Genomic DNA, 10,090 nt, shown 5'->3' on the forward strand with positions numbered 1-10,090 from the left:
ATCCATGCATTATGTAAAGCACGTTTATACATTCATTACCCTCATCATTCTCAAAACATTTGCTCTCCACTTAAGCCCCTGGCATCAGGTCCTCAATTTTCCCCTCCCTCCCTGCTCCGCCCTCCCTCATGAGCCCTTGATAATTTATAAATTATTATTTTGTCATATCTTGCCCTGTATGACATCTCCCTTCACCCACTTTTCAGTTGTCCATCCCCCAGGGAGGAGGTCACATAGAGATCCATGTAATCAGTTCCCTCTTTCCAACCCACTCTCCCTCTACCCTCCCAGAATCGCCACTCACACCACTGGTCCGGAAGGGATCATCCGCCCTGGATTCCCTGTGTTTCCAGTTCCTATCTGTACCAGTGTACATCCTCTGGTCTAGCCAGATTTGAAAGGTAGAATTCGGATCATGATAGTGGGATGGTGGTGGGAAGCATTTAGGAACTAGAGAAAAGTTGTATTTTTCTTCTTTGCTACATCACACACTGACTGGCTCGTCACCTCCCTGAGACCCCTCTGCAAGGGGATCTCCAGTGGCCTTACAAATGGGCTCTTGAATGAACTCACACCTGCAATAAAGCAGCCACCAGTTTCATTGGAGGGTGAAGGCAATTTACGTTTCCACTTGTGCAGCTGGGGAAATTTCACACAACACAATAAAGAGGGTCCTTGCTGAAGACATGCAGAAAGTTGCAAATATTTTCACTTTTTAAGTAATAGCTGGCTGAAAATGTATGTATTTTGCATAATCCAGAGGTCCAGCCCCCAACAACCCTGAACAATCACATTTCAAAAATAAGCTTTCTAGATGTGAAAAAGACACCATACAAAGTAGAAAGGGATAAGTGCCCCAAATGGTTGGGGAAAAAAAAGGTCAGCAAATAGCCCGTTGGGACTGAGAAAAAAACAAGTCAGCTTTTAGGTGGGAGGGGTAGAAAATCAATGAAGGCTTCATGGGCAGAGGATCAGGAGCAGAGGATACTTCAGTAAGGTTGTAGGATCAACTACAGGGCATTTAGTTTAGTTTTAATTTCAAACTGTACACCAACACAGATGCTTCAAAAATTCATAGGAAAAGAAAATACAATGTCATATTTCTATGACAGTTGCATACCTTCGTATTAGTATAATGGTAGCCCAGCGGTTATCACTCAGCTGCTAAGCAAAGGAAAAGCGCTGCCAAGCGACCATCTGCACTGCTGAAGGAGGCCCTGCTGAACTACCCCCCAAAGGATTACAGCTTAGAAAACCTTTTGTGGGTAGTTATACACTGTCACATGGGGTTGAGAAGAGCCTAAACCCAACACACCAACGCACAGGACACTCACTGGTGTCCGATGCGCCTGTCACAGTTTGGTGTGTCTGCCTGTCTTCCAGCTGCAGGAGATGCTGTGGTCAATGGCTTACACCTGCACCCTTCCCTGAAGAATTGCCTTTGGACAGTTGGAGACTTTTCTCGGTTGTTAGGGGCTCGAACCCCATGGCGATCCCCTTTGTGTCAGCAAAGATTCGTAATGCTTCTGCACAGCCTCAAACAATCAACCTTTGGGTTAGCAGCTGAACACGTTAACTATTTGTTCCAAAGTGCCTAGAAATGGTTTCACTTCTCTCAACGCCTTCAGCCGCTCGCCAGTGACCGACTGAAGTGTGTTGTTGAGAAGGACTGACTCTAGGAAAAGAGGTGGCTTTAACCACAAGAGAACAGAAGGGAAGTAGGAGACTCTCCAGAGAAGTTTCCACAGTTTTGAATTCCCAAGGTGGCTTCAAAGAAGTGTTTGCATTTTTTTCTTCAATGTCAGGAACAAAAATAAGAACGCAAGAGTCAGCTTTGTCTTCTACTTTTCAGCCTAAATCACGATCCTTTTGTAAAGCTTGGAGCATCCGAAGTTAATCGTTTTGGATTTAAGCCTTGCTCTGTCAATGCTTGGCGAAGTCTGAGTAAATTATCAAAAGGCTTAGTGGGATAGTTGATCTGTGATTTGATCAATGCTACTACCTAGAGGAGACTTTTTCATGTATCCATTTGAAATAAATATTTTCGTGCCATGTTTGATATTTTTCATGTCTCCTGATTTCATGGACCTGTGGGAAAACTGAGAAATTTGCTTGTGAAGAAATAATAATCCATAATTCAGGCATTTTTAGAGACAATTTAGCAAAGGTTGTGGATTGAATGGCATCTGAGTTAGTTAATTGTGCCAACCTGGCTGATAATCACATGTGGGGCTAATTGAAAGGCGGAGGGATAAATGGGTGGTGAGCCTCGCCTTTCTAGTTTTCCAGTCTCTTGTTTTGTGATGGTTGCACCTGGTGCAGCTGCCTTAGCAGTTCCCTGCTTCAGCTTGCAAGATTGACTTCCTACAAGACACCCCCAAGGAGAAGCTACATGGACCTATCCCAATGCAGCACTGGGTGCTGGAGCAGCCGTGTGGAGACCCCTGCTAGTGCTGAGATGCTTGTTTGTTCACTGACTCAGCTTTCCTCTTGCAGTCGGCATCATTGCCTCTGTTTTGTGAGGTGGAGGACTTTGTGGACTGGTGTTGGGTTAATGGGTTAATGTTGGACTTGTGGGCTTGGGCAGCATTGGGTTGGGATGTTTTCGTGATGCACATTTTCTTTACATAAAACTCTCTCTTATACATGAGTAGCTGTGGATTTGTTTCGCCAAAGGACCTAGACTAATTCAGCATCCCTTCAAATATGTTCCTCCTTGGCTGAGCCATGAATCTTAACGGGTTGGCAATTCTGTGATTTGGAATTTATGCTGTGATGTAGTCACCTGTTATCATGTGATCTGATGTGATCATCCGGTCAGTCTGAAGAGGAACAGGGCGGGGTGCAACACCACTGTAAAAGTCTCAGGCCTGCTGTGATGTAAGGGCAAGTGCCCTGGGATGGAGCCAAAACACACATCACTCTTGATCTGACGTATGAATAGAGAGAAGTAAGCAGAGAAAGAAGGACCTGGTGATCTACAAGAAAGAAGAGTTTTGAGAAGAAAATGGTATCTGGACTCAGGCTTCCTGTGTTGATTATAACTTCATAAACCAGAGAGGCATTGATATCAAGACACAGGAAGGGACACTAGGAGCATCATTGTGGAAAGAAGATAGGGACTTTCTCCAAGACAAAACTGAGAGAGAAATCCTTCTCCCAGAGTTGGGCCGCCTAGATTTCTAAATTGTGAAAGAATAGATTTGTGTTTGTCAAAGACATTCACGATGGTGATTTCGTTATAGCAGGATTACATTTTAAAGAGTAAATATGGACAGCATTGTTACTGTATTTCTATACAAAAATCATCGCGAATATTACCAATAACTAACTATATTTTGAATACATATTCAAATGATACCTATATGATCTCCTTTGGTATTTGCAACACCTTTATAATTTCTACTATTTACATATTTTCAATGGGAAGCTTGAAGTTCAACAATGCTGAATATATTTTGTTAATAATTCAACTTCAAATAAGTTGGACACAAAGCAAGTTTTATTTGAAAAATACCTTTTCTTTAAATATCTAACAAGCAAGTATAACTTCTTACAGGCCATTGGGACATTCAGTTAAAATCTAGTGATTTCTTTCCTAAATAGAAATTTTAATTTTTAATTCAAGTTTTAGGGATTTTATTTTTAAATATTGATCTTAATTTGGTCATAAGCCAAAGAGGTATGGATTTATTTGCTGATATGTTACAGACTATATGAGAAAGAAAGCCCTGGCAACTTCTCAAGCTGAAGGACGGAAGAAAACTTTAAGCTTCAAGTTGCAATATTGAAGGATTCTATGTGCAAAAAATGACGGACATAGGATGCATCAAGAAAAGATGGGAAGAATGCACAGAAACACTGAGCCAACATTGATTAGTCAATGTGCAACAATTTCAAGGGGTAGCGCGTGATCAAAAACTCATGGTTTTGAAGAAAAAAGTCAAAGTTGTATTGGAGACATTAGCAAATATCAAGGCTCCCAGAAATAAAGGAATTCCAGTAGAAAGAGTTCAACAAATGTGCACAGGAATGAAAGCACTCACTAGTGTATGCCAAGAAATTGGGAAGGTAGCTACCTGACCAACTGACAAGAAGAGGTTTAGATTTGTGTCCATTCTAAAGAAATGTGACTGTACATAAGCCAGACATTTTTAAATAATATCACTAATATCAAACGCAAGTAAAATTGTGCTGAAGATGATTGAAAAACAGATACAGCAGTACATTCATAGGAAAGAGTCATACTCACAGGGGTTTCAAGGCTATAATAATTACTGGAGAAGATCTCTAGATATTCTTCTCCAATAAACTGTGGTTGAGTTCAAACTTATGGCCTTTCTGGTTAGCAGCAGAGTGCTTAATCACCGTTCCACCAGAACTCTTTGGTAACATTTTAGCTATGATAAATATTGCTAGTCATTTATGAGATATTTATGCAACTGGCACGTCCTGATGGTGGAGAATTACAAATTGGGATGTTAACCATAAATTCAGCGGTTCTAAACCACTAGCCTCTCCACTAGAGAAAAAGTGAACTTTCTAGTCCCCAAAAGAGTTACGGTTTCAGAAACTCACAGGGCAGTTCTACCTTGTCCGATAGAGTTATTATGAGTTGGCATTGACTCGAGAGCAGTCAGTTTGTTGGGGTTTTAAGCAACTGAACCTGAATAGATTTCAATGTCCAATTGAGCTGTCTGGGATGCCATCAACAGAGGTGAGAATTGTCCTTAAAGTTGAACTTCCTTTCCATAAATGATACCACGATGTGATTCTGTCTTGGTGTATTTGCATTTATTAATATTATTAGACATTTAGAATAATTGTTTTGTTGTTAACCATTACTGATAGGACCCTGACTCATCAAAACCCCGTGCTCCATGGGAAAAAATGCTGCCTGGACATGCACCATTATAATGTAGGATGGCAGATCAGATTATTATGAGTCATAGGACATTTATTGGCTGATTTTCCAAAATAGATCCTCAGTCCTTTTGTCTTAGGCTGGGTTTATAATGAAAATAAACTAGTAAAACTTGTACATGTGTATATATTGTTGTCAAGTGCCATCCACTTGGCTGTGACCCATAGCGACAACAGATCAAAACCCTTATGGACCTTTATCATCCTCGTAATTGTTCCTGTGCCTGAGCCCAGCGCTGCAGCCACCATGTCAATCCATCTCTTTGAGGGTCTTTCCCTCCTGTGCTTCCTGTCCACTTTCCCATGCATGAGAGACCAGGGACATGTCTCTCCTAAAAATATGTCCAAAATACGTCCTCTAAGGAGTACTCTAGTCTTACTTCTTCGAACACAGATTGGTTTGTCCTTTTAGCAGTTCATGGGATTTTCAATATTCTTTTCCCACACCACGCCACAATTCAAATGCATCTATACTTCTTTATTCGGTGCTAAACATCCACCCGTTTATGTGGGGATGGAGAATACCAGGGCTTGAGTCAGGCACACTTTCATCATCAAAATAATATTTGGCTCTTCAATAATATAAAGAGATCTTGTGTAGCAGATTTGCCCAATTCAATGTCTCTTTTTATCTCTTGACTGCTGCTTCAATGAGGATTGATTGTGGACTCAAACAAGACAAAATCTTTGACAATTTCAACCTTTTCTCCATTTATCTTGATGTTACCTATTGGTCCAGTTGTGAGCATTTTGGTCTTCTTTACATTGAGTTGTAATTCATCCTGAAGGCTAGAATCCTTTATCTTCATCAGTAAGTGTTTAATTCCTCCTCACTTTCAGCAAACAAGATTGTGGTGATTAGCATATTGCAGGTTGTTAATAAGCCTTTCTCAAAATCTGGTGCCACAGTATTCTTCATATAACCCACCTTCTCTGAGAATTCGCTGAACATACAGGTTGAACATGTGTGGTGTGAGGATACAGCTTTGTATCCTGAGTTTTAAACTCGCAGCATTCCTTTGTTCTGTTTGCACAACCACCTCTTGATCCATGTACAGCTCTTCACGAGCAAAATGAGGTGTTCTGCAAGTCCCCTTTTTCTCCACAAAGTCAAATGCCTGTACATAACTAATGAAGCACACGTAAATCTCTTCTGGTGTTATCAGCTTTGAGCCAAAATTCCTGTGACATCAGCAATGATATCCCTTGTTCCATGGCCTTTTCTGAATTTGGATTGAACTTCTGGCAGCTCCTTTTCAATGCACTGCTGCAACCATTGTTGGAAGAGCTTATGCAAAATGGCACTTGTAGGCAATACCAATGATAATCATTCTATAGTTTGAGTATTCTGTCTGGTCACTTTTCTTTGAAATACGCAAAAATTCAGACCTCTTTCAATCAGTTGGCCAAGTAGGTGCCTTTCAAATTTCCTATCATAAATGAGTGACTGCTCTCCATCCTTTTTCAGGTAATTGAAACATTTCAAATTGCATTCCATCAATTCCTGGAGCCTTGTGTTTGGCTAATGCATCCAGTGCCGCTTGGATGTGTTCCTTCAGGGCCACTGGTTCTTGCTCATGCTCTACCTCCTGAGATGGTGGACTGTTGAGTAGCTCTTTCTGGAACAATGACCTTGTGTATTCTTTCCGTCTTCTCTTTAGGCTGGCTGCACCATGCTATAGATTTCCCATCAAATCTTTCAAAATTGGAATTTGAGGCTTGACATTTTTCTTGAGTTCTTTCACTTTCAAATAAGTTGAATGTGTCCTTCCCTTTGTTTTTTAATTCTAGGTCTTTTCACATTTCATTATGATATTTGGCTTCATAATACACACATATATGCATATATACAGAATAGTTTTTTAAATCATTTTATTAGGGGCTCATACAACTCTTATCACAATCCATACATGTATCAATTGTGTAGAGCACATTTGTACATTCATTGCCCTCATCATTCTCAAAACACTTGCTCTCCACCTAAGCCCCTGGCATCAGCTCATTTTCCCCCTCCCTCCCCTCACCCCTCCTTGATACCTTACAAATTATTCTTTTGTCCTATCTTGCCCTGTCTCATGTCTCCTCTCACCCACTCTTCTGTTGTCCATCCCCCAGGGAGGAGATCACATACAGAATAGCTTACATCAAGAAAATAACTCACACCATTTTAGAGGTCATCTTCCCAGTCTATGAGTCAAATGATGGCCTGGATCCTCCTCCTGACTCATGTAGTTGCAAGTATTACTGAAGTCCAGATAGCCACCCTCTGGCTGTAGAGATAAATGAGGTCAAGGCCATCAGGTAAGATGGCAGGCTACCAATAATTCCCAGGATCAGCAGAGAGTTTGGATGCATGATGGCTAAGTCCAAAATACCAGAAGTCAGATGACCCACCAAACGCAGCAGCTAGAACAACCAAAAATCAAAGAAGCATTTCTACAGGTAACAGCCCTGAGGAAAAATCCTGTTAATTAATTAGCTGCTCATAGCAGATCCCATCATGTAGTTAGTTACATTGTAATAGATCTCATCATGGGGGATTACTACTTCTTAACTGACAAATCCCTGAGAATCCTAGCTCAGACAAGTTGAAACAAAATCTTAATTACCACACCTTTCTTCCCAGTCCATCTTAGTCTGGAAGCATCCCTGAAGACTGTTCAGTATCATAGAAACTCCCAAGCCTCCATTGATGGGCAGTAGATCTGCAATGGCAAGAAATGGACCAGGTCTCCTGCAAGAAAGGAGTATTACTTTGTACTACTGAAAAATCTTGTATGTTGGTCAATTTGAAAACCTAAACTTCAGGGTCTAAAACTGTGCTTTCTAGAATAATACTTTTCAGTTCTTCATTACATGCTAATTATCCCTGCCAGCCATAAAAGGAGACTTCAAGATATTCATGGAACAATATAACTTTTGAAGTCCCCTCTTCTAGCTGCTACTGGGTTTTACAGACTTGTTTTCTCATATTAGTTTCAAGCTTCTAACTCCAAGTCTACCTCTGTTTCTGATTCATAGTCACAGTTTTCCATCATCTTCCTTCTATTTCAAGCCAAGATCCTCCATTCTCATTCTAACTGGAGATATAATTTGATGAAGGTTAGCTATAAATATGTCTCGTATGTTGTTTTGTTGTTCATAACTAAGTATATTTTCTAATTAGCTGAAAATGTTTGTATCAGAGAATAACATGTGGAAGTAATTAACATAGATAAAATGAAACATTAGAAATAATTAAAATAAAGTGTTTGGATAATATATGGATTTAAACTCTTAGAGTTTCAAATTGGTATTTCTCTACTATGTCTCTATTTCATTTAAATTTAAGTCAAACTTATTATTTATTAATATAAGCAAAAAACAAATGAACTTCACTGCCATCAGGTTGATTCTAACTCATAATGACCACAGGATAGAAGAGACTAGCCCCTGTAGGATTCCAAGTCTATGCATTGTTAGAGGAACAGAAAATCTCATTTGCCTTTTACTGAACAGCTGGTGTATTCAAACTGCTGACCTAGGGTTTGGCAATTCAGCGTGTAATCCAGCACACCACCAGAGCTCCTTTATTTATTAATAAGTGACATACTTTATATTGAAAATTATATGCAAGGTAAATCATGAAAAAAATATTTTCCTAGTGAATAGCTTCCTTCCAATTTTGAGTTTTTCTCAAGATCTTTACATGTAGATAACATTTCATAATGCAAAAGAAACTTCATTATTTTAAAAGTAAAGAAACATCCTCTTATGAAGTGCTTTATATTCTCGTCGTGGATTAGGTTCTGTGTCAACCTGGCTCCGTCAGGATTCTCAGTGACTTGGCAGTTAGAGCCTGGTGATTCCCATGACATGTTCTAACTTAATCATCCCCAGGCTGGAACCTGTTACAGCAGCCACGGAGTTGTGGGCAGATGAGGATGGAGTGTTACCCAGTAATCCAGTCAAAGCCCTGATGCAACTGGAAGGTAGTTTCATCATGGGTGTGATCTTGTCTTACATAAATTGACACTGTGGGGAAGATAGCTCTTTTCTTGTTGGCCTGGATCCTGCATCTGGCTCACCAACACACCATATTGCAGGTCAACCCTGGGAGCCAGCAAAGATGAACATTTGACCTGGTGGACTTGGACTGATTGATCTTTGCCATTACTAGCCATGGTCTTCCTGCTCCTTATCAACACTGATAACTACAAAACTCAGGAAAATACTGTCAGAGCTGCTGTCTTGTCAGGAATTTATTTACTTATACAAATATCATTTGTTTTGCTTTTCTAGGGAAACTAACCTAACACAATTATCATATAGAAAATATAATTTTTACTTACATCAAACATTTACATCTGACTATGTCTTAAAGTGTTTGGAAAATATTTTTGTGGGCATTTTTGGAATGAAATACATTATCTACATTTCAGTTCAGTGGAGCAATTTGTGGCCCTATCTAATCACACTCATGGGAATGGAACTGCTTCAGACAGGGTAGTTATCAAGGATCTACTCTCTGTCAAGGGTCAGAGACAGGACAGGTTTATGGAGAATTTAAAAAGAGTCCAAATATTCTTTTTTCACTCACAGTCAACAAGAAAAAATCAACTAGGCCCTCAAGAGGTCTCAAAAAGAAAGAGACAAGACCTGTTGTTCTTTTTTATTGTCCAATAAATATCTAACTTAACTATTTTTCCTAGCCTTCAATTATTCTGAACAAAACATGTCTAAACCTATCTCTATAATCAGGTGCTAGGAGCAGTACAAGTTCTCTAAGTAAAAGACATTGGTTAGCCTCATTAGAGGCCCATGAGATGTGTAATGGTTACATGTTGGGTGGCTAACTTCAAGGTCAGCTGTTTGAAACCACTAGCTGATCCTCAGGAGAAGCGTTCGACTCCGTTAAAGAGATACCATCTCAGAAACAAACAGAACAATTCTATCTTGTTCTATGGGCTGCTCTGAGTCATAATTGACTCAAGAGCAGTGAGTTTGGAGTTTTTATGAGTCTCAGCAGGGAATATTAAGAAAAAATCAAAAATAATAATTTTTGCGCCATGAAAATAAAATAATTCTTCTATGTGGGCTTTGTTGCTTCTGAGCTAAATGGCCGCTTGTTTATCTTCAAGCCTTTAAGACCCCAGATGCTATGTCTTTTGATAGCTGGGCACCATCA

The sequence above is a fragment of the Echinops telfairi genome, unplaced genomic scaffold (assembly GCF_000313985.2).
Source record: "Echinops telfairi isolate 266 unplaced genomic scaffold, ASM31398v2 ScPeMD7_3509;HRSCAF=4178, whole genome shotgun sequence".
Classification (NCBI taxonomy): domain Eukaryota; kingdom Metazoa; phylum Chordata; class Mammalia; order Afrosoricida; family Tenrecidae; genus Echinops; species Echinops telfairi.